The following is a 25,321-nucleotide window of genomic DNA, read 5'->3' as shown; positions in this document are numbered from 1 at the left end:
ATTCAGACACACACATAGCCAAGGATGGCATCTTGGAGACAGGCTGATGGGAGATGGAAGCTAGCCAGAGCTGTCTGTCTCCAGGCTTAAGGAGAGACCCTCCAAAGATCACTGAGAAATGTGAACTGAATAGAAACAGGGACCCTGAGGCTGATGACGAGGTGGTTGCCACAGCCACGTGTCCCACTGAGGGCCAGGTTTCACTGAATTGGAGCCAAAATGACACTGGGGGAGGGAAGGCTTCCTCCCCCTTAGGCTCCAGGAGGGACGAGGAGAGGGTGCCAGCTCTGAGAGATCCCACAGATTGAACGTGAGTCCTCAGAGGGTGAGAAATGGGGCACTGTCCTCGGGTTTGGCCACCCAAGACACATTTAGCCTTCACCTGGAGGCAGGCATACATGCCTCTAGCCTGTTTGGGGAATGCTTCCATGCAAGATGCCTATTAAGTTCTCTACTTCTAGGCCTGGGGAATACAGAAACCTCTCCACCCACTTGGAAAGCTCTCCTCTCCTTGTGCTTCCCTTCAAGAGTTAATTCATGTTTTCTCTGACCTGCTTTGTGCTCTGGGGAACATTGGAGAGCTTTCTGAAATGGATTAAATAAGCCTCCACAGATCAGACTTTCAATCTGTTGCAATCGACTCTGTCTCCTCAGCCGAAGCTGTTATCTGATGCTTCTCTGCAACCCAGCCAGTGCACCTGGTAACCTTGCGGGACACCAGGCACGTAAGCCAGGAAGATGCTGGCAGGCCCTCTCCTGACCTTTAGAAGTCATTGGCTTGTGTCCTGAGTCATGATGTTGAACGATGCTTTTTTCTTCTTCACCTCGCAGCAAATGCTGTTAATGATCCAGGGAGGGGAAAGCCCTGAGCTACGTTCTTTTCAACCAGGAAACAAGAATAGGGCAGCAGCACCACCGTTCTCAAAGTGGCAGAACTGCAGGACAGAAAGTGAAAGAAATCCTGGGTGGAAGAAAGATAGTCCTTTATTTATTACCTAAATGAAGCCCCTTCCCACTTCCATCCGACCTAGAGAAAGAAGTCATGTGGCTCACTCTGTAACTATTACACGAAGCAAGAGGAGAGTTTTACTCATTATCTGTTGAAGCTAATCAGTGCAAGTAGCCAATGAGGATATTCCAGTAATAAAACTGCAAGATTGTCAGCCTTCTAGTTTTCAGCATTTGGATTATCTACATAGGTCAGAATAGGTGTATCATGGACAGGTATTCATTTAATTCTGTGTAGTTACTGCCTTTTGTGCTACTGAAGTACTCGAAGAACAGTATTCATTCTTGTACAAGAATTAGAATCCCAGTTCCATCACTGCAGGCAAAATATATTTTTGTATGGGTAGCCACGCCCGTCCCCAGTCCATAGTGCTCTTTGGCATCTGGCATATTAAATTTTCAAAAATGAAAAAAAGTCTTTCGCTTAGAAGTCTAAAGAACAGTGTTTCTGTCACAGGGTAGAGCAGACTGAGAAAGTTCCACCAAACTGACAGACCCATAAACCCTAGAGTCAGAAGTCCGTCTCCCAGTCTGTGGAGAAGCATCACTGATGACTGCAGGAAATAAGAACAACAAAGAGCCAGCGCGATGTCTGGGAGAAACGTTCCTTCTTCAATATATATAACAAGTAGGAGGACAAACCAGTAAGACATCTGCAAGAGATTAAAAAGTTTCCCAGTGTAAAGAAATACACCTAACACGGTACCATGGAGAGGATAATGCTTATTCTCCCTTATTCTGGCATGAAAAGAAATAGTATTTTCCAAATTTTGAAAAGCCTCTTTCAAATTCTCATCATTTGCATTCTCCATGTGTTCCAAGTGAGGAACGTGGACAATCACAGATGTGAACACAAGAAGGGATTTGCAGATCGCCTAACCCAATGTGCTCACTTTACAGGTAAGGAAGAGAGGTCCAGAGAAGTGAGGAGACACACAAACCACCAGAGCAGCCCAAGTCTAGAACCCAGTGTTTCTCTCACTTCCATTTCAGGTTTGCTCTGAAAACTATCTCACCTCCTTCTGCCAGGACTGCTTTGCCTCCCAGGGATACTTTGTATCCCTAGTACCTCCCTCAGTTTGAAGGAACAGCAGAGGCAGCTGTCTTCCTTTGTCCAGCTCAAGTGTTTATCGTCCAGGGCCCACCTCATGTGTTCCCTGCCTGTTCCAGTTGACTGTGGTCTTTTTCTTCCCTAAGAACAATGACTTCTCCCTTTCACCTCTAGCTCTGATTCTGTACTTTCCCGCAACCTCTCTGGTCTGTGATCAGCTAATATCCACATCATGGTTACCTAATGGAAGATTTGTCCTTTCCATTTTCACTGCTGCTTTATTCCTGTCCTCCTCGCTAGAGTGTGAGCTCCTTGAGAAGAGAAAATATTTTAATCTTTATGTCCATCCTCTTTTTTTTCAAGTTGTTCTCCTGGGCTCTTTAAAAAAAAAATTTTTTTTTTTTTTTAAATTTAAGGGAGGTACTAGGGATTGAACCCAGGACCTCATGCATGCTATGCATGGGCTCTACCACTGAGCTACTTCCCTCACCTCCACATCCTAATAACTAACACTAACAGAGCCCATGCCCAATCAACAATCCTTGTTGAAGAGTATTGTCATTTAAAGCTGGCCTGTTTAGCTATTTCACTTTTCATAGGTACATACATTATTATCTCTCCTAACTCCCCAGCAGGTTTCCAGTTCCTTGAACTCAAGACTATTTGTGTTCCTTATATTTCACAATGATTGGGTTTTATGAAGAGGAGATGGCATGAAAAGTCAGAGGGAGTTGTCAGATGCATATTTTGTACCTTGGATTCTTTTGCAGGAGTCTGAGTGTCCCCACAGGTTCGGTCTGAATTCTGCCACATTTGACTCCCTAGGGCTCAATAATAGGAAAGTTACTTCTCAACTACACTGCTATGGTGTGTGGATGGATTTTTGTCCACCAGGTGGCTCTGGAAAGGAACATGGCAGCTGCAGACCTGATGAGTCAGCTTGGGTTCTGGCTATCCCAGAGCCACCAGGCTTTCTGTTAGGTGGGGCGGAACTCTACTCCTTAGCCCTGTGATGGGGAAAAGGCAATCACTAAAGAAGTGAAGGAGAATGGAAGACTTGGGTATGGGTCATTCCTCATTCCCTTATTTCAACTATTGTGATTTTTTAGCAAAATCAAAGGCAATTTCCTGCAGGAGGAAGGTTGGAGGATGGAGCTATTTAGTAATACTTCCACAGTAATTTATCTTTAGGTTTAGTCATAATGTATTGTCCTAGAGAATCACTGTTTTGGTTCAAAAGACTCATAAAAGGGACAGTACATACATCTGCTTCATTTATTGAGTTTTCTCTGTAATAGGCACTTAGCTGAGTACTTTACATATTTTATCTTATTTTATACATCCACCACTGTATGAGTTGGGCATTATCTTAAAAAAAAAAGTAGGAGGTATCATGTTCAATAACTTGTCTATACTACAAAGCTATAGTAATCCAAAAAGTGTGAGTTAGCATTATTTCATCTATTGTACACTGGAGGAAACTGAGGCACAACCTGAGGTTGGTAAATGATAGAGAAATCCTTAATTGCTCACATGCTAGGCTGACAGCTCCACGAGAGCAAAGACCACATTTCCATTATTTCCAGCTATAAACACTCCCCGCACCAGACACACACAGAGCATAGTTCTTGGTACACAGTAGATGTTAAATTAATAATTGTTGAAGAATGAAATAAAGGAATGAGAGGAAAAAAGAGATGTCTCAAGAGTAGAAAAACTAAGACTTCCTAATTAAATCAATCTTTGGTTAGCCAACTTTTGTGTATGTGTGTACTTTGAGAAAACTTTCTCAGCTTCCATATTTCTAATACATTTCAATAAATACATAAAGAAAGAGTTGACTTGGTTTTTTTCTAACCATAGTAGGACATGAATAAATATCAAAAATTGGCCAAAATTCCAAATCCCTCCCTACTAGGGAGAAAGGAACCTCTGGACCCTGCAGCTTGAGTGCATAGAAATCGGGTTTTCTTATGAAAATACCAGAGTGACAGCACCAGAATAAATCTCCGTGTCATCTAGCTCAACTCCTAGCTTCAAATAAAGACACACCTAAATCCCAGCCAATACAAAATCTTGATTCTAAGGAAGAACAAGAAGGCCAGCAAAGATAAACCTCTTATTCCAATTTTGTGTCAAAGTTGGAAGAGACTCTCAGGGATCAACAGACATTCATTTATTCATCAGACACTGGGAGCTCTGAATACTTTTCCTCGTGGATATAAAAGCTAGGTGGCTTTTTTTCAAAGAGCTGAAAATTTCAGTTGTGAAGTGAGAAAGGTCTGTTATAAAGAGGTCCTATGTTCTTTTAATCTTCAAAAATTCAGTAGCTATTTTAATAGTATTTACAATTTATATTCTTGCTGAAGTCAGGGTCTCTTGTTAATGAACCTTAAGGATTGCTCACTCTAGTTTCATACAGCGGAAATGCTGTGGGCTGTGGAAACAGTCTGCTCTGGGTCTGGTGAGTTCAATTTGCCTCTAAATGTTCCCTTAAGAAACCACATTACTCCTCTGTAACTACCTGGGATTTTACTACTACTTTCACTGAAATCACTCAGAGAATGAGCTACAACTCTGTTGGAAATGATAGATAAACGGGTAAAAATTCCCCATACTAAGAAATGGATGTCATCTAAAGAATTTTATTTTCATGACAATAAACCATCTTAATGAATGCTTCACTCTAAACTTTCCTCTGCCAACACAGGTCTCTCACATTTATTTCTGGGAGACAGGAGGGAGCTTCCTCCCAAGGCTCAAGATTAGGTCCTATTAATAATCCCATAAATACTACTTTGGCTTTTAGTTAAGACCACAGTGGTCACCTAATTATGCACAACCTGGGATTTCTTCACGGCACTTCTACCACTTCCCACAGGACCACCAAGGCACAGAGGTACATGGTTATATGTACCAGGTATTTCTTTCTCTGCTTTTTACCAATCTCTCTCCAATTATCAAAGACACAGATAGATACTCATGGGGCTGGGGAGGAAACAGAGCTAATGGACAGACTGTAAGAAGTATTCAAATCCACCTTGGGATGAACTCCCTCCAGGAGTAACCTCAGTCCTTCGATGCAAATGCCCTCCTGGCAGGCCGCCCTACCTGCTCCCCAGGCAGGCTCACATCCAACTAGCAGTGGCCATTCTTTTTTGTCTAAAGTTGGGGCTCCAGTGCTCCAAGTTTTCATCAGAACTCATGGCAGGATAAATAGAATTTCAAGCCAACGCTTCCCTAACCACGAAGGAAAATCCGATATCCAAGTTTTAGAAACTTCAATCCATGTGCCAATAAAAAAAATGTCAGCCTTTGCCAATTTACAGAGAAAAAATTAAATGATTATGGATGAAGATAAAGCTCATAAGGAAAACATCAAACTGATGCAGTCAAACGAGGTTGTGTTTGACAGATGGACACCAGCTTCAATAATACTCCCTTGAATATGCAATTGGATTTAATATTGAGTGATAAATATAACTACTTATGTCTCAAAGATGTAAGCAAATGTCAAATAATATTAATTGAATGAAAGAAAAAAACACCACTGAGGAAAGAACAGATTCTTTGTTCAATGTGCCCTCTATAGAGAATAATAAATAATATCAGGAAATCAGGAATAAGAACATATTTGAGAGTCCCTGGTAGACTGTAAATGCCATTCAAACAAAACATCTTATTATGCAAATGCAAAATCTACGTTACAATACTTCGAAAATTAATCATTTCTTTCTACACTCAGATTTAATACAGTAAAAAGGAAGTACCTAAAGAATGTGGCTACCTAAGAATAAATGTAAGTGATCCAGGGCTGTTTTCAACTATCTCTGCCTAATCTCTTCTTTCAGCACTTAGGTTACAAAAAGAAGGAAACTTGGGTTTACTTTTCATAAGGCTTAAACATTGCACATCCTCACAGAATATCACTTCTCTTCTTTTTCTTTTTCTAATCTAGCTTCTTCCCTCCATACATTTTTTACAGGGAAAAATAAAGGTAAAACAAACTAGAACCCTCAAAAACCTGCCAAAGTTAGTTTTGCTGTTCATTCTCACTGCTTTTACAAATTTGTTTCTTTTTTCTTTCTGTCAGTTTTCTTTCTTTCTTTTTTTGATGTTACTTTAATTCCTCAATAACAACGCATCTTTAAGCCCCAGTCTCCTGAGGTCCTGAGAATACCTTCAGAGTCCCCCAGAGTTAGATCCAGTTCACCCTGGGACACCTGGATTTTCTGCCAGTCACTAATTATAATAATCATTATTACCTTCCAAAAATATAGGCCTCCTTTCATATAAATCATATTAAAGGACAGAAGCAGAACAGTTTTTAAAGTAATTGGTTTTCCAATTAAAACTACCGTCTCCTATGCTAAAAAGTCACAGTGTTGAAAATCATTCTATCAAAATAGGCCTGAGCTCTAGATAAAATCTGTGTTTTTAGCACTGACAAATATTAACTGAAATATCATTAGAAACATCAATGAGTCAATGAACTGGGTATTTGAAAGCTATCCTTATGATGGGTATTTAAACTGAACCATCTTCAATATCACACTAATTTTCAGAATCATTTTCCTAGCTGACAAGATGAAATTATAATAGAATCACAGCATTGAAAGGAAATTTAGTGATTTAATAATTAACACCTGACCTTATTTTATATTTTGTTTATTCAAAATTAAATTTACTTTTATGTCATTTAATTTTAAATAGATACTGGATTCACATGATTTTATTATTATACTATTTTTTTTAACTTTTATTGTGTGGAGGGAGGTAATTAGGGGTTTTTTTTGTTTGTTTTTTAAATAGATGTGCTGGGGATTGAACCCAGGGCCTCCTGCCTGCTAGGCATACATTCTACCACTGAGCTACACCCTCCCCACTACATGATTTTACAGTACATAAATATTCAATAATGAGTCTTACCTTCCTTCATCATCTGTCCAGTTTCCTTATACACATATACTTGCCCGGACAGGTAATGTTTCCTTATTCTATCAAACACTGTTTCCCCTAAAATCACCAACACAACTTGTTGATAAGACCAAGCTGAGTATATTGCTTACTGCCGGAAGGAAGGACACCACATGGCAAAACTTTGTAGTGTAAGGTCAAAATTTACTGAGAATTATAAGCTTGGTTTAAGGTTTGTCTTTCAATGCAGGGATTTGATTGAAATTGGTTAAGAATCACCACGCAACAATCCAGAATTAATGGAACCATAAAGGTGAGGATTTTAAAACCTAAGATTTCAAAGAAACTGAAGGCATAAATTGTTGATGTTTTCCAATGAAGAGTTGATAGGTCTTTGGATAGGTTCCTATAATGAACAATCAAGACATTTGGTTGGGCCTAATTGTCCCAGAAGAGGAAAGAAATGGTATTGGAGATAGAGGGAAAGCAAAGTCACATTAGTGCAGACATAAAATATGGTTTCCATTGCAGTGTCCAGGCTAAATGAAGGAACAGATAGGCTTGGTCCCAATTAGTTTCTTCTGTCTCCTTACAAAGTTTCTCTGTACAAATAAGATCAAGTACTAGTACATATTCTTGTTCCTCTTCTCTTCTTTTAAACAAAAAATTGCATATTACACACATTCTTCTGAACCTTGCTTTTCTGATTTAACAGTGTATCTTGGACAACTTTTCATGTCAATAATGGAGAGTACAGCTGTATAACATTCTATAGTATATAAGATGTGCCAAAATTTTTTTAACCAATCCTCTGTTGGGTTGTCTCCAAACTTCTAATAATACAAACAAAGCAGTAATGAAAACCTTTTTACATATGTCATTTCACAATCTGAAGGATTAATTTTCGGAAATGGGATTGATCTAAAAGTATGTGACTCTGTAATTTTGATAGATATTTCAAATCGACCTCCAGACGGCTTGTGCCAGTTCACTCTTCTGTCAGCTCCCATTTTACAGACCAAGAAGACTGAAGCCCAGAAAGATCAAATCATCTGCTTCGTTCACCCAATCTGTTAATGAACATGAGGCTGTAACACCTAAGTCTCATAAATCCCACTCCAGGGTTCCTGTTTTCCTGAATCTTTCTGAATATGAAGTTGGTCAGGGCTAACCTTCAGGAATCCAACTGGAAGACCCCTGAAATCACTTGATAAATGACCAATTTAGGAACTCAAGGGCATTTCCTTATCTGCACTTCCTAACCCAGTTGCAGTAGCTGAATGGATCTTACCAGAAGAAAAAGAGGGAAAAAATAAATGTTTAATTGGATAATGAGAAAAAGGAAAAAATAAAACAGAGAGGGAGCAATAACTTAAGAGTCATCTTGTGCTACGAAACAGATTGGCTATATTAGTGTGTGTCTTTAAAAATAGCAACCTCATTAACAAATGCAGTAGCAATTTGCATTTTCAGATTTCAGGAACTTACTTGGTTTAATACAGTCTCCATTTCTTGCCCTCAAAGTTGGTTTTGCCATCATCCTTTAAACTCTAGCTCACAAAAATTAAAGCCAGTGGACACATTTTGGAAGCTGTAAAACCCTGTATGCACAGATCATTAACAGGCTTGTTTGCTTGATCTGCCTCTGCCTGTTCCTAAACCCTGACTGCTTTAAACCATCTCATCAAGAATCAGCTCCCTTGATAGGTAGTTTAGCCAAAGGACCAAAAAAAAAAAAAAAAAAAAAAAAAAGCCACAAAACACCCAATCTCCTGCCACCTCCAAACATCTTATTCTGATTCTGCTCAAGCCCAAAGCTAAGGGTACAAAGTATGCTTTTCTTCTGGATCAAAAAAAAAAAAAAAAATTGGAAAAAAATGCTGAGTGTTTTACACAGAGAGGGCATTTAGTAAATGCTGGCTGATAATAAAGTCTGTCTTTAAAACAAAAAATGACCATACACATTATTATTAGCAACTGACATTTGTTTAGAAAAAAATAGGGCACTGCCAGTTGACAGCCATCTGTACTGGAATCACAGGAAGGAGGAGAAAGGAAGGCAAGAGAATTGAAGATCACTGACTGGTGACTGGTTTGCCAGGCTCCAAGGACCCAGGAGGAGCTGAGGCCCCAAATCCATTTGAGCCTCTATCCACCACCCAATAAGCCCTTTGAGCCCTGGGGAAGACTGACATGCAGGGAGGCACAGAAGCTAGAGAGATGCTCCGTGACTGAAGTGGGGAAGGCATCCCATGGCAGAGGGTGGCCTAACAGCCTCTAACTGTAGATCAAAAGCTCAAAAAGAGAGATTGCCTTGTGCAAAACCCAACAAGCAATAACATAAAGCACCTGATTTTTGCAAATGAAACCCAAGTATCTGTAAAACTAACAAAATATTTTTTAATACATAACATGGTAATTAGAAAATAATTCAGAAGGCAATACTCCTTATCTCTTCCTTACCCCCTACACCATACACACCACCAAGCTTTAACTTGAGGTTTACAACTTCAATAAGGATTCTGGAGCTAATTTAAATTGCTCAAGGTTTTAGATCTCCAAAATATCTGGCTTCATAAATGGATGTTGTAGTTTGGATAATTAATTCAACTATGAATGAAAATGGATGTAGGAAAATGCAAAATTTAACACATATACAAAAGTTGTTAATTTCTTAAAGGTAGCAACCAGCCAAAGAAAAAACAAGTTGCCTGCACTCCTTATAGGTAAGTATAAAGGTGACTTTGCAGTGGCGAGACTTCTTTATGTGTGCTGTATGAAATTTTCCGTATTACTTTATGATCATGTAAACTTCCACACCTTTCACATGAATAGCTTGAAAATCACCTTGCCAAGAAGTGAACCCACAAACTTTTGCTCAAGTAATCTTTGACAAAGGAGACAAGAACATACAATGGAATAAAGACAGTCTCTTCAGCAAATTGGGAAAACTGGACAGCAGCATGTAAATCAATGAAATTAGAATACTCCCTCACACCACACACAGAAATAAACTCAAAATGGTTTAAAGACTTAAACATAAGACAAGATACAATAAACCTCTTAGAAGAAAACACAGGCAAAACATTATCTCACATACATCTCAGCAATGCTCTAGGGCAGTCAACCAAGGCAATAGAAATAAAAGCAAAAATAAACAAATGGGACTTCATTAAACTTACAAGCTTTTGCACAGCAAAGGAAACCATAAGCAAAACAAAAAGACAACCTACGGAATGGGAGAAAATATGTGCAAAAGATGAGACTGACAAGGGCTTGATTTCCAGAATATATAAGCAGCTCATACAACTTAATAAGAAAAAAACAAACAACTCAATCCAAAAACGGGCAGAAGACGTAAACAAGCAATTCTCCAGTGAAGACATATGAATGGCCAATAGGCACATGAAAAAATGCTCAATATCACTAATTATCAGAGAAATGCAAATCAAAACTACAATGAGATATCACCTCACACCAGTCAGAATGACCATCATTCATAAGTCCACAAATGGTAAATGCTGGAGAGGGTGTGGAGAAAAGGGAACCCTCCTACACTGCTAGTGGGAATTCAATTTGGTGCAGCCATTGTGGAAAACAGTATGGAAATTCCTCAAAAGACTGAAAATAGTCTTACCATATGATCTAGCAATCCCATTCCTGGGCATATATCCAGAGGGAACCCTAATTCAAAAAGACACCTGCACCCCAATGTTCATAGCAGCACTATTTACAATAGCCAAGACATGGAAACAACCTAAATGTCCATCAACAGATGACTGGATAAAGAAGTTGTGGTGTATTTATACAATGGAATACTACTCAGCCATAAAAAATAATAAAGTGATGCCATTTGCAGCAACATGGATGGCCTTGGAGAATGTCATTCTAGGTGAAGTAAGCCAGAAAGAGAAGGAAATATACTGTATGATATCATTCATATGTGGAATCTGAAAAAAAAAAAGACAAATGAACTTATAGATAAAATAGAAACAGACTTACAGACATAGAATACAGACTTGTGGTTGCCAGGGGAGAGGGGGTGGGAGGGGATAAACTGGGAGTTTGATATTTGCCTATACTGACTGGTATATATAAAATATATAAATAAGTTTCTACTGTATAGCACAGGGAAATATATTCAATATCTTGCAGTAGCTCACAGTGAAAAAGAGTATGAAAATGAATATATGTATAATCATATAAGACTGAAGAATTGCCCTATACACCAGAAATTGACACAACACTGTAAACTGACTATACCTCAATAAAAAAAAAGGAATTTAAATTCAAAAAAAAAAAAAAGAAAGAAAGAAAATCACCTTGTAGAGTTTTGTTCCTTTAAATATCTAAGTAATGCATGCAATTCCTCATTATATAAACATTGGTTTTTGGTGTGTAGATGCCATAAGGTCTCTGTTCTTAGGTACTTCATTTCAGTCATTTCACTGCTTTCAAAAACTCCAACAAAAAGCAGATTTCAGAAAAAAACAGATCCAATTTATGAAAAAATTAAGGGAAATAAAAGCTATGTATTACTAAACCATAAAAAAGAATGAAATAATGCCATTTGCAGCAACATGTATGGACCTAGAGATTATGATACTAAGTCAGACTGAGAAGGACAAATATCATATAATATCACTTATATGTGGAATCTAAAAAAAATTATACAAATGAAGTTATTTATGAAAAAAAACAGACTCACAGACATAGAAAACAAATTTATGGTTACCAAAGGGGGAAGGGGGAAAGGATAAATTAGGAGTTTGGGATTAGCAGATACACAGCACTATATATACAACAGATAAAGAACAAGGTCCTATTGTACAGCACAGGAAACCATATTCAATATCTTGTAGTAACTTACAAAGGAAAAGAATCTGAAAAAGAACATATATATGAATAACTGAGTCACTTTTCTGTACACCTAAAACTAACACAACATTGTAAATCAACTACACTTCAATTTAAAAAATTAAATTATACATACATTTACATATATGTATGCAAATAGATAAGAACCATCTGGAACCTTACCAGTGGACCCCTCTGTTAAAACAAGTGGGATGATAAGAAAGGAGAGATGCTTTTCATTTTAACTCTATGCACTTCAGCCACTCCTCAAATTTTTAATGAAGTAAAAAGTGTATCTATGTATTACTTATAAGAAATGATCTAAAATAAAACTTAAATCCCAATTATAAAACAAAGTTTCAGTCTACATTGCAAAATCTAGATGTTTCATTTTACTCCCCTAAGAGTGTAACCTCCCAGAAACCCCCCCCCCTTTTTTTTTTCATATAGGGATACCATTTGTGTCAAAGGGAAGAATCTGAAAAGAGTCTTTCTGAATAAATGCTTGGAAAAGTTCAGTGGCCATGAATATTGGCTCCTTTTGTCACCTGTACTTCCCTGCACTGAGAAAGGACTATTACCCATCTGAAGTGCTTTCCACTCATCTCCTCTTTTTACACAGTAGAGATGCTCTACAATCAATTCCAATCAAGTTTGTTCCCGTATCCTTTTGGATTCTTTCAAAGAATGTTCTTTTTCAAAGCCAATATCTTCGTGCTATTAACCTTTGAACATCCCTTTGCCAGAGCTGCACATCAGATGGAATCCTGATCACTCACCCCTCAACCTATCACTTCTCTCTTAGTGCTTTGATTGGCTCTTTCCCAAGCTTTTCAAGCAGCTAGCCTGCAGTCAAATGCCAGCAGGTCTACACAAACTGTTCCAAGAAAACAAGCCTTTAAAAGCATTTCCCTGTGTTTGATCAGGAAATCCACTTATTCCTCTCCTCCAAGGACAAATCAAATTGAAAAATCCTGTAGGCCAACACCTAATTCTATTCAGCTAGGATTCATTGAGTCTTGCAATGTTTAAGACACCCCAGTAGCTACTGTGGCAGTTACTGTAAGATAACATTTCTGTCCTGAAGCAGTTCAGAGTCTAGCAAAACCAAATCATCAGCCTTCAATCCCATGGTTTAACATCTATTATAACGTAAGAACTCTTGGACTCTTTTTTGTTTGTTTGTTTATTCTGGTAAAACACACCTATCATAAAATTTACCATTTTAACTATTTTTAAATGTGCAATTCAGTGGCATTAAGTACTCAATGCTGTGCAACTATCACCAATACCTATTTCCAGAACTTTTTCATCTTCCCAAACAGAAAACTCTATACTCATTAAACACTAACTTTCCAATCCCCTCTCCCCTCTGCTTTCTGTCTGTATAAATTGTCTGCTTTAGGTTTCTCATGTACGTGGAATCATCCGTATTTGTGAGAGTAGGCAAGGTCATGCTGTGATAACAAATTAGCTCCAAAGTCCACATGTTTGTTTATTTCTCACTCAGCACTACCTGCCCCTCATGGGTTGGAAGACCTCAGTTTCATGTGGTCACTCAGGAATCCAGGATGCTAGAGTCTCACCATCTTGTAACTGCTCCATGTAGAGTATGTGTCTTGGCAACAATGGTACTAGAAACCTGTGCACAGACTTTTCCCTACCTTAACGAGGAAGAGACCCACTCACTGCCTTGCATGCTGCATTGGCCAAAACTCCTCACTGGATCTCATCCAGTTCCAAGGGGGCTGGGAGGAGTAGGGAAAAAATGTGATATCTGGTGAGCTTTAGAGTCTGTGCCCCATTAGTCTGACATGACTTATGTCAGTGTTAGTTTGGAATGTGTGATAGTGGTCAGCTGACAGAAGTGATTTTGAAAAGGGAAATAATAAATTTAATACAAATTCAGTTCAGTGTTTTTGTGAACAAACGGTTTGAAAATCACTTAAAAAGCAACATGAGTAGTTACATTGTATAGTTCTCAACTATACCTTGAGAACAAATTTTAAAAATAACTTTCTTAATGTTATACAAATGAGTACTTATGACCTGAGATAGTGTCCACTGACAGCATTGTACATGGATTCAGAAAGATGGTATCTTCAATACTTAAGGCAGAAGTGAAAGTGTACTCTGGAGAACTATAAACCTAGAAAAAAGCAACATTTCTGCATTCATCTCATTTATATGTATTTTTAAATTTATAGTATAGTATTAGCAATTAATAATTAAATATCATAACTATAGAGTTGACATTTTATCAACAGTCCTAAAGCTCATATACTCAATTTAGCCTTAAAAACCTTTTAAAATTCTCATAACTTAAATGGTAGATATTGCTTTAAATCTGTGCTCGTAGAGTTTATAAAATGAATGAAAGAGACTACAAAAGAGGTTTCTCATAAATTGAATGATGATAGCAGCAATGTATATTTAAGGATGCTAGACTAGCAGCTGCCTAAACTCACCTGAAGAAGTTAGGAGTTTATATTCTGAACCACAAAACCTAGTATTGAATGTACACTGCCTCGAATTATTGGCCCCCGTCTCAGCTCAGATCGCTAAATCTGGCCTCCTCAAATGGCTGTAAATGGGCAGGGTCAGGTTTGATGTCATTCACTTGTCTTTTTCTCTCAGCAGCTCCAGCACTAGCACTGATCTGGGTGCAGAGGAAGCTACATTCTACTAATACCTCTGAGTATTTGCAGTGGTTCCTACTGACACTTTGACAAAAGCAGCAACCCTGGCCATGTCAGATCATGAATGAATGTCTAAGTAGGTGGTCAAACTGAGCCAAGTAATGTGAAGATGCCAGAGTGGGGCAAGTTTTTTTTTTCCTCATTATCCATCTCTTCCATCTTCACATCTTACGTTGATCTTAACATATTTCATTTGTTTCACATACTCACTCTCTTGAGTAATTTTTCTTAAAAAGCTAAAAGGAAGAATGAAATGAGTATTTTCAGTAATGACTCAGCAAGTTTTTGGCTTTTTGATTGTGAGAAAATCTCCCAGTCTTGAAGTATGTTTTAAAATCAAAATAAAACCATTTGATTTCTGTGACTAAGATAAATCACATCCAGTGCAAGTCATTCTGTTAATGTTTTCATTTATCAATACTTTGATATTTTTAAATATCTCAATATAATGAGATACATTTCTTCAGAAAATGTAAGATCTGAGACAGTCTCCAAAAGAGACAGACAGAGAATACTGCTTAATAAATACCACATATACTAAATACTGCTATAAACTCCACTCAGTCGTCTACGGGTGTGCCCCCTTATTTACCTAAGGAAGGTAAAAAAAAAAAAACTAACTCCATTAAAATTGTGGTCATTAGGAAAGCACATGGGAAAATGCACTACCACACAATTCTCTCTGCCGGAATACGTTCCCACAACTCCAATACTAGTTTTTAAAAAGAAAGGAAGGAAATTAGTCCTTCCAGAGAAATTTCTTGGTCCCATATATTGCCAAGGATGAGAGCCCAAGAGTAAAAAAAATTTGGTACTGTGATGGGACACACCTAGGCCTTAACTCCAATTATATTACTTACTAAACATGCAACTCTGTACAAATGAACCTCTCTGAGCTTCATTTTCATCTGAAACCTAGTAACAAGGTTCCTAGATAAAATATAGGACACTTAGATAAATTTGAAATTCAGTTAAGCAATGACTAATTTTTAGTATAAATATGTCTCATGCACTGCTAGCAAAGGGCATTTAAAAATGCAACATCATACAATTGTTTACACGACATGTATATTTAACTGGGCGTCTTCTATTTTTATTTGCTATTTCTGGCAACCCTAGAAAGAAATAGTAAGCATTACTCATAGCATTTAGATGAGAATTCAAAAAGTTTATTTTCTCGGGACCATACTAATTAGCTCTTCAACCATGTTAAATTTCATTTGACATTGACACCAGTCCAGTGAAGGATATAAAGTTATTATCTTCATTTTCCAGTTTAGCAAAAAGACTGAAATTCAGGAAGGTGCCCAAACTTACACAGTTGTAATGGCAGAGCCAAGATTCAAGACAGAGCTGTTTGACACCAAAACTGGGAAACTAAACTTCAGTGCCAGCTGGTTCTGAAACTTGACCATGCACTAGAACCATCAGGAGAGCCTGGTAAAACATAGATTATTGGGCCCAGACACTGAGTTTCTGATGCAGTAACTCTGATGGGGTTTACTAATCTAGCCTCCACACATTCCCAGGTGCCACTGGTACTGCTGGTTGAAAGACTATATTTTGAGAACCACAGCTTTGGCTGTAGTGCTGAGTGGCAACAACAGTGCTTGTCCCTATAAATGAAATCAAATATGCGATCCCTCATCATGAGCCACCAAAGAGATCCAGTGCCCAGTTATCACCTACTGGTTCTTTAAAAAGTGTTATAAAGCAGAAGGTAATATGTGACCCCATAAGCAGTATTCCAAAAGCCTGCATCTTTTCAAGGTCATGAATGTCTTTCCATCTTCCTCCTCTGACACTAAAGCCTCTGGGGAATTTCTCCCTCCTGTTGCCCTGAAACATCACCCCACACAGATAAGCAGCGACTGGAACACACACCATTTTAAAGTAATCAGAACACGAATTTATTTAATCTTTCTCCTTGTCCTCAGAAAATAAATTCAGTGGGGAAAGTTTTTCTCCAAGCCTCTGGACAAACCCATGACTTTTCTCATCTTTTACATGACAGTTCTAAGGTCACTGTAAACCACACACAATCACACTTGAGAAATTAGGCCATGCAGCCCACCACATTCATCAATATTATAATTTAATACCCCATTTTCTCCCCTCCTGCAGCTGGACTGGCTGCAGGTTGGCTGGCAGCCACTGTGAGTAGCTGTGGAAGACAGAGCAGGGAAACAAAGTCCCTGACCCAAGGGCTCCCAACAGAGCTGGCGGAAGGTCGCAGGGAAGTCTCACTTGAGCTCGTTCTGTCTAAGTGAGCCTTTGCTCTCTGGATGTGACAGATACTCAGACCAACTCTTTCTCATGCTAATGGAATACCTCAGTGGACTCCATGAAAATCCCATCATGAGAACCTCTCACCTACAAATCACACCATTCCAGCTTTTCCACACCCTTGTGACTTCCTCCGTAGCCCTTAGTAATTTGGTGGCCCCTCACCTGGCTTGCTGCTTTGGTCTCTCTGCCCTTCTAGGCAGCCCTATTGAAAACCCAAGCTAGCCCTCCCCACCACATGGCCCATGTCTGGTCCACGGGACACACTTAGACATCCTTTGCCCTGACAACTTGGGGACAGCAGGCTGATCCCAAGGCAGCAATGAGTGACCCTGCTTTCCCCATCTGGATTTCACAGGCTGGAGTCAAACCTCATCTAGAGTGGTTCCTAAATCCAGTACCCTGCACATCACCATTTCTCTGCACGCACCTGTGGAGGCCACCCTCACAGGACTGTGTGCAAAAAGGAACATTCACAGCAAGAGCTCTCTCCAAAGAAACCTCCATACAAACCCTCCCTCTTCTACCCTCTCAACTGGTGATGTAGGCGAGGCAGCCCAGAGTCATGGAGCTGCTTCATAACATCTCCTTTGAAAATCTGCTCTAAGGTGACTTGGCGCTACACTTTGGGATTTTACATTTACTTTACCCTGGTGCTTAGAGAAAACTTCTGTTTTGACATAGTTACACAAAGACTGGGCGAGGCTGGCTGAGCCTCCAGTCAAAGAGCCAGGACTTGGTCCCCTGAAGATGAGAGGTCCTACACAAAGGATGCTAAAGCAGAACGAACAGAAGAGGTAAACGCTTTGAAAGGGCCCATGTCAGAAAGCATAGACACTGAGCCACGTGCAAAGGCAAGAATGCCATCGTGAATATGTGGACAGAATTAAAACTCAGAATCTGGCCCCAAAATAAATTGGAACAAGAAAAACTCAGGAATAAGATCTGGGACAATTTTAGCCCAAATCATTAGGGATTCTAGTACTTAAAGGAGGTAGAAAACTTGCGCTGGAGACCCTTGACTATTTTTCTCTATTTAATTTCCTAAACCAGGTTAGTTCTCTGCTTCAGGCAGATGCAACCAAATTCTCTAGAAACCACAAGAAACTCTCAGAGATTTCTACAGGCTAAACAAGAGATAAAGGATAGACTCCCAGCACTTCCCATTCCCCCACAACAGGAGAGCAGCAATCCCAACCCAAGAAGCTGCTAGCCTGAAAGTCTGAGTCTCATGACAGCCAACCTACTTGGAAAGACTAAGTTTATACCCTCATAACCATTTCTTGCCCATTGCTACACCAATACTGGCTATTTCTGCTCACTAACACATACCAAAGGGCAGCACCTGAATGTTCAATCCCACCAGCAACCAGAACCAATGAGAGCCCAGTTCAGCATGAAGCTAATTCCTAATAGTGGTAAGGAAATGGAAATTGTCTGCTACACCCACACCCAGCCAGTAACTGCCACTCGGCATGTCCAGTGGGCCTGACTGAACTTCTGGACCACCAGACAGGTGATTCCCGGGAGCATAAGGTCACATAGGATGTCTTTTTGGTACCTAGGGCCACTATGATTTTCCTGCTTTTCATGAAGTCAAAGCAGGTGACTTGTGACAGAGTTTGCAAACAGCAGCTCCACAGCTCATGGCAAATCACACAGCATTATCATTAATTCCTATCTTATAAAACAGGGCCTCGCCTTCATCTTTCCTGATTTCTTCTTTGCTCTATCTACCTACCTACCTACCTATCTACCTACCTACCTATCTATAATTCATCCATCCATCCACACACTCACCCATCTACCTACCTATATATCTACCTAACTTCCTGTTTACCTATCTTCCTTTCTGTATTAGCTTGCTAGGGATGCTCTAACAAAATACCACAAACTAAGTGGCTTAGAACAATAGAAATATATTTTCTCACCATTCCAGAGGCTAGAAGTATGAAATCTCTGAGGGCTGTGAAAGGGAATCTGGCCATGCCTCTCCCCCAGCTTCAGGTGGTTGGCTGACAATCTTTGGCATCTCTGCCTATGGATGCACCACTTTGATCTCTGATTTTATCTTCACATGACATTCTCCTTGTATGTGTCTGTCTCTGTGTCCAAATTTTTCCTTTTCATAAGGACATTGGTTTAGGGCCCATGCTACTGACCTAAACTTGATCATCTGTGAAGGCCCTATTTCCAAATAAGGTCACATCCACAGGTACTAGGGGTTAAGACTTCAGCATCTTTTTTTGAGGGGACACAGTTCAATTCATGACATTGTGTATACAATGCATGCTTCACCAACTTTTCTTATAGAGTCACATATTAACAGGTTTAAGAGAAACCATAGCCCCTTGGCTCCACTCATTCCCATATTCAAGAGGCAAATGAAGTCAGTAATAACAGTGAATGTTACCATAATATAGAGTTTAGGGAAATTATTTGGAAATTTACATTAGCAATAGGATTGTGGGTGATTTATGTCTGAATTACATGATATTCATATTTAACTCTCTAGTTTTTAACAAGTTATTGCATTAACCAATAAAGCCACAAAAATTTTAAGTGATGTACAAAGATAAACTTACAATCATTTACAACTAAAAAACCAGAACAACAGTGATGAGAAAAAGGGAACCATTCAAGACAACACCGGTGACTGATAGGTGCCTTGGTTTTAAAAAGAGTCCCTCCTGAAAAACAAAAGAAATTCAACTATTTGCATTTGCATATGTGCAATAAGAAATTTGCAATTGTGCTAAACATTATAGGATCCAATTTTCTTAAACAATACTGAAATAGTATTCCAAGTCAACTTCAGGAACACCAGATCCAGTTTTTGCAGACACCAATGTGGCCATCCATATCAGAGTCACATGATAAATAGCACCCTATGGAAATATGCATGGACCATATTATGATGCCATATAGAATAGCCTTGAGAAACATGCCAATTTAAGTTATTAAAAAGATTAATACTCAGTAATAAAACTTAGTTTTTAAATGACTAGCTCCTAATTGGTTTTTAAAATGAAAGCCTATGGAATTGATAGTTTACTTGAAAGAAAGAAAGAAATACCTGCTTATTTAAATTAGTTCACAGCCACTGTACTGTGGACCACTGACTGAGCCCACTATTTAATCTGTGAGATTAGACCCTCTTCTTCCCACGAATGGCTACCCTCTTCAACCATGTGACTACTGCAGGAACAGCCAATTCATACAATGTAACACAGATCATAACTCCTGGCCACCTGCGATAGGTCCAGGTCTGTGTATTTGAACCAAGTTGGACCAGTGAGTCATTTCCAGAAGATATAAGGGAAATAAAATGGAAGAAAATATAAAAATTGCAACATTTATTGCATGCTTAGTCCATTTCAGTAACTGTTCTAAGCATTTTCTATGTAGTACCTCATTTAACCCTGTATTGTAAGAACTATTAATACCCTCATTTTATATACAAGAAAGCTAAGGGGAAGAGAGGTTAAATGACTTGCCCAAAGTTAAACAGCTAGTAAATGGCAAGGCCAGAATGTAAACCAGAGACTTTTGTTCAATAAGCAATTCCTTTGTCGACTGTGCTGTACTACTTCTTTGCTTTTGAGAAAGAGAGAAGAGGAGAGAGAGCTCTCCAATGACTGATGCCCTCCAGGTAGCAAGGAAGCAGATAAGAAAGAGAAAATAATAATGCAGAAAGCGGAAGACATACAAATGATCAAAAAGCACATGAAAAAATGCTCAATATCACTAATTATCAGAGAAATGCAAATCAAAACTACAATGAGGTATCACCTCACACCAGTAAGAATGGCCGTCATTCAAAAATCCACAAATGACAAATGCTGGAGAGGCTGTGGAGAAAGGGGAACCCTCCTACATTGCTGGTGGGAATGCAGTTTGGTGCAGCCACTATGGAAAACAGTGTGGAGATTCCTCAAAAGACTAGGAATAGACTTACCATATGACCCAGGAATCCCACTCCTGGGCTTGTATCCAGAAGGAAATCTACTTCAGGATGACACCTGCACCCCAATGTTCATAGCAGCACTATTTACAATAGCCAAAACATGGAAACAGCCTAAATGTCCATCAACAGGTGACTGGATAAAGAAGATGTGGTGTATTTATACAATGGAATACTACTCAGCCATAAAAACCAACAACATAATGCCATTTGCAGCAACATGGATGCTCCTGGAGAATGTCATTCTAAGTGAAGTAAGCCAGAAAGAGAAAGAAAAATACCATATGAGATCGCTCATATGTGGAATCTAAAAAACAAAAACAAAAACAAACAAACACAAACAAAGCGTAAATAAAGGACAGAAATAGACTCACAGACAGAGAATACAGACTTGTGGTTACCAGGGGGGTGGAGGGTGGGAAGGGATAGCCTGGGATTTCAAAATTGTAGAATAGATAAACAAGATTACACTGTATAGCACAGGGAAATATACACAAAAATGTGACAATGAGTGTGTATATGTCCATGAATGACTGAAAAATTGTGCTGAACACTGGAATTTGACACATTGTAAAATGATTATAAATCAATAAAAAATGTTAAAAAAAAATGCAGAAAGCAAAAAGATAAAGTTGATGACATTCAAGTTCGTTTCCAATATTCTGCAGACAGAAAATTTCTGTCCTAGGATTCCAAGAGATTCTCCAGTTTTTGTATGATATAACTTGCAGCCAAACACATCTAACTAATAGAACTATTATATATATAGTTTATATATATATAAAACTTAAGGAACTGTTCCATGAAAAGCAGCTAAAGGAGCATGATAACAAAATTCCACTTACATGCATGACCAAAGGCCTCAAAATAAGAGAAAACCCTCAAACTGAAGAGGAAAGCTAAAAAACTGAAATTCAGTAGAAGCTGAAATGACAAATGGGAGCTGAAGCTTTGTTGATACTAGGAAATAGAGAATGAATGGTCTAGTCATAGAAGAACTAGCATATTAACAGCCATAAAGAGATGAGCTTTGGCCTGGGCCAAGTCAGGGTGGTAGAACAGACTCCACCCAAAGCTGGAATCCTCAAAGGGACCCACCCTCGGGAAAAACTGGATTAGGAAGAGATCATTTTAACCATTAAAACAAAAGGACAAACACATTTGTTGAAGTAACATATAGAACTTTAGGAAATGAGCTCCATAATGCACAGGTAGAACAGCTTATTTGAAATCTGAAGAGAATCGTTAGGAGGATGGTAGATGTGAAGAAAGTATAAAGAGATGTGAATGATCAAAGTGGGGTTAAAGGGAATGGAAGAGAGAATAAGAAGGTTCAACAAGCAATTTTAAGAGATTGGGAGGAGGGAATGGAGGAAATGGGTGACAGACAATATTGAAAAAGATAATAGTAACTATAGAAAAAGATAATAATAACAATTGATAAAAAAGGAAACCTTAGTTTCAAGAACCCCAATGAGTCCCAAGTAGAATAAAACAACTAAATCATCAGCCCTCGTGGTGAAACTACAAGAAACCAAGGACAAAAAGTGAAAAGGCCAGAGTAAAATGATTAGTAATTTATAAAGGGATACTAATTATTAGATTGGAACAGACTTCTCAATAGTAACAACAGAAGAAGACAACTGAATAACATCTTCCAAGTGCTAAGAAAAAGAGGCATCATTCCAAACTTCTAAATGCACCCAAACCATTGTTAAAAATAAGAGGGCAACATGAAGACATTTTCAGACAAACAAAACTGAAGAAGGAAAGCTCTCCGTGCTCTTCTTTACTGACAATACAATAAAGCCGTATTTCATAGCTTACTGAAATCAATAGCATGCTATGCCTTAAACCTGTAGCCCAAAAAGAAAAGGTGTCTATGATTCTCTTCATCCATGCACAGTATCATCATCTATTAGAAATCAAGAAGGCACCAGAAAATGCCTTTTGATGACAAAATGATGATTCCTACACTGAGCAATGTCTCTGGTTGGAAATCATCCCTCTGTGGGGATTTGTCCAAAATGGACAGGCCCTTAGATGCTGAGTCAGGAAATCTGCATTCAAGTCCTAACCCTACCACTAACTGGCTGTGTGACTTTGGACAATTCACTATGGTTCCTTGTGTATAAAAGGAGGCACATGAGCTAGCTCATTTTTACAAGTCTAGTCTCCATTTCTCTGCACTTCCCTCCACATCATCCTGACTGCTGTGAGTGGGCACCCACCCGAGGGCCTCATACAGTTATTTCACAGAATGCAATCAAGACAGTTTCACCCTTTCAGTGCAAAGACCTCAAACTTAAAATCTCAGTCCAACAAATATAGTCAGGCCAGATAAGATTTAGATTACGTTTCCATAAGAAAAAGTCCTAAAAGTTCTAAACTCCAAGTTAATTCTCTCCTCCCCCTCTACTCCCCACACACACCAAAAAAGTCATGACTCTTCAGAGTTTTGCCACGGAGTTAGCTAACGGGCCTCACCAAGACTCCTGTGAATCTAGAATTTCTCTCCTCTTGGCACCAGCCCAGCAGTCTCAGCTCTTTCTTCCAAAGGCCTCAGCACTTTCCTTGTGATTTAAGTCACCACTCTCCTACTTCCAACAGAGAGTGAAAAGATGATTTATCATTTTGCCTTTAATGACCACAAGAAATACTGAATTCTTCTGGCCCAGAAGAACATTTCCCACAGGGGATCATCTTAAATCTTAATTACAAGTTTATGTATTATTCAGGCAATGCTAGAAACTTAGCTTTGGGTTAGTATTACACCATTAGCCTTCATTCACTCTTCTTGGTCTTGCCCCCTCACTTCCAAATGATGGTCCTTCCGGGCCTGCTGCTTCTTTAATTACACTTCAGTTACAATCAGCATCTCCCCTAGAGCGCCCGACTTTCTGGCAGAATACCCATGACTTCTCCAACAAAAGGTCTTGACCCTACACTGATCTCCTTGCTGACAAGCGTTAGGGATGTAAACAGGCTAGTTTATCACCCTCAGAAATCCAGTAGAAGTGATCTCACACAGGAGAGGATCATCAGGTTAATACAAAGATAATTCTCTTCTCACTGTGCAGACGTGAGCGAGTATGCATGCACATACACACACATTCATATATATATATTCTATGTACATACTTGCTCAAAAATTAAAATAAGGCAGACAATTTTTCACTCAGTGCTCAAAGATGTTACTTATTGGCTTTATCAAAAAGCCTAGGATTTGAATAAGAGTAGTTAACACTGGTCAAGTGTGCCCTGTGGGAGGTAATCTGCCTGCACGCCTGTGCCCTCCAGCATGGCTCCCTGCACTTTCATCGCCTTCCCTCTGCTCTCTGGGCACTTCATCATCCGTGTGCTCTGAGGTCTTTGTAGGTGAGTCTTTTTCATCTTCCTACATAAGTCAAGGTGTGACGAACAAACTCCCCAACCCCTTGCTCTCTTTCACAAGAGTCCTCAAATTAAAAGAAATCAATTTGAAAGTGATGCCACTCCTCGCAGGACACACAGAGGTCAACCCCAAAGCCATTATGATTTCTGTTTTGTTTTGTTTTGTTTTGTTTTGTCTTGTGTGATGCTAGCCCTTCAGCAGGACAGAAAAGAGCCAAATACTCCTCAGCACAACCATGGGAATCTACTGTTCCCAACATGGGAAGCCAGAAACACACTCACCAAAGAAGTATTCTTTCCTTTTTTTAGGGTTTTTTCTTTTCTTTTTTGAGGTATGTTTTATACACTATAAAGTATACATTCTTACCTGCACAGTTAGATAAATGTTTCCTTATGTATGCAAACTATGCAACCACCACCCAGATCAAGATGCAGGACATTTCCGTCACTCCAGAAAATTCCCTTGTGCCTCTTCCCAGTGCAATAACCACCTCAAGGACAACCACTACTCTGGCTTTTATCATCATCAATTATATTTGCTTGTCTTTAACTTCACATATGTGCAATCACACAGTATATACACGTTTATGCTTGGTTTGACTTGTCCAACAGAATGTTTGGGGACTTAGCCATGCTTCTGTGTGTTTCAGTCCTTTCTTTCTATGGCTGTGCAGTAGTCCACTTCATGAATATGCTACACTTTGCTTCTGCATTCTTCTGTTGCTGGACATTGGTACTCTTTCCAGTTTGGGGCTATTGTGACTAAAGCTGAAAACAACAATCTTTCATATGCCTTTTGGTGGACACAGGCACTCATTCCTCTTGGAAATACACCTAGAATTGCTGGATCACAAGATTGGAATGTGTTTATCTTTCATAGATACCAACACACAGTTTTCCAAAGTGAGTGGACCAATTTCCACTTCTGCCAGCAGGTCCAGCTGCTCTACTAACTTGCCAACGTTTTTAATACTTTAATTACAGCCATTCCATGAAGTTCTCTGATGGTGGCTTTAATTTGAGTTATAAGTCTTATCCTTTTTAATCTATATATGTTTAATTCTTTTTTTATGGAGGTACTGGGGATTGAACCCAGGACCTCATGCATGCTAAGCATGCATTCTACCACTGAAATATATCCTCCCC

This window comes from Camelus dromedarius, chromosome 3, assembly GCF_036321535.1.
Source record: "Camelus dromedarius isolate mCamDro1 chromosome 3, mCamDro1.pat, whole genome shotgun sequence".
Lineage (NCBI taxonomy): Eukaryota > Metazoa > Chordata > Mammalia > Artiodactyla > Camelidae > Camelus > Camelus dromedarius.
This window is presented reverse-complemented; position numbering follows the sequence as displayed.